This window comes from Stenella coeruleoalba (assembly GCF_951394435.1).
Source record: "Stenella coeruleoalba genome assembly, chromosome: 8".
NCBI classification, from domain to species: domain Eukaryota; kingdom Metazoa; phylum Chordata; class Mammalia; order Artiodactyla; family Delphinidae; genus Stenella; species Stenella coeruleoalba.
The window spans coordinates 86,126,773-86,127,995 of NC_137154.1; the positions used below are offsets into that span (position 1 = coordinate 86,126,773).

At 37.0% G+C, this 1,223-nt stretch overlaps 1 pseudogene across 1 annotated transcript; it reads left to right on the forward strand.

The window, feature by feature from the left end:
• The first annotated feature begins 293 nt into the window (after positions 1-293).
• On the forward strand, positions 294-836 carry LOC307190434 (mitochondrial inner membrane protease subunit 1-like; annotated as a pseudogene). Its single transcript has one exon. The product of its transcript is annotated as a mitochondrial inner membrane protease subunit 1-like (transcript).
• The last annotated feature ends 387 nt before the right edge of the window (positions 837-1,223 follow it).

The window sequence follows — 1,223 nt, forward strand, 5'->3', positions numbered from 1 at the left end:
AGTGGCCCAGGGAGAAGCGTGGTTGCAAACATGCCTACTCACTGCAATCTCTCTCCTTTCCCTCAGGCACACAACTAACCTCTTCAGAGCTATCATGGTTAGAGCATTGTGGAGGACCAGCCTCCTGAGAAAGGACCACCTGAGTCCTGGATGAGAGCCTCCTGGGTCTCTTTGGGGCCAGAGAAATCCTGAAAATACACATCACCCATATATGTTTTGAGACATGCTTTAGATGTTTATTTTTAGAAGCCCTGCAACTACTTGAAAAATTGAATGTATTGCAGAATAGAGTTATGGCCAATGGTGGCAGAGTCTACATGAAGTCTCTGCTTCATGGTCTTCTGGGAAAAACCCTTCAACTGTTGGCTATACTGTTCAGTATAACTGTGTAGCTCATTGTGTTTTTGAACATGTTGGTGGTGCTGTCATGTATTCTGGACTATCAATGGAGCCTACAATTCAAAATTCAGATGTTAAAATATTTGCAAATTTGCAGAGAATCTTAACTGACATTTTTATGACATCCAAAAAGGTGACACTGTGATTGCAAAAAGCCCAAGTGATCCAAAATCAAATTTTTGTAAAAGAGTAATTGGTTTGAAAGGAGACAAAATCCCCAGCAACAGTCCATCAGGTTTCTTTAAAAGCTATAATTATATGCCAATAGATCATGTTTGGTTAGAAGGTGGTAATCTACACAATTCTACAGATTGCAAGTACTTTGAACCTATTCCATGTAGACTAATAAGAGGATGTGTCTTCTTTAAGATTTGGCCTCTGAGTGATTTGGATTTCTACCTGAAGGCCGTAATGGACACAAATTTTACAATGATTAGCAAGCATTTATTCTTTGACTTGCTTATTGTCTCCTGTTCAAGTGAATTTATTATTGTCACTGAAATCATATACTTACCAATAAAATACTATTCAAAAAAATAAAAACCAAGTACTCCCAAATTGGGGGGGGGGGCAAGTCTAAAGAAAGCTAATATAAATCAATTGAAAATGAATGCGCTAAGCCACATGCTGAGAAGAATTTGAAAAGAAATCTTTCTTATTCTTAAAAAGGAGATGAACTGCAATTTATGTAAAAATTCTTCTTAATCTTTTAAATTCTAGGGAAGGTAACAGTGGAACAACTAGTTTCAAATCTCTTCCCAGACACAGACAAAATCATAAAAGTAAAATATAGGAAACAATTCCTCAGTACTGAAAGTAAGGCA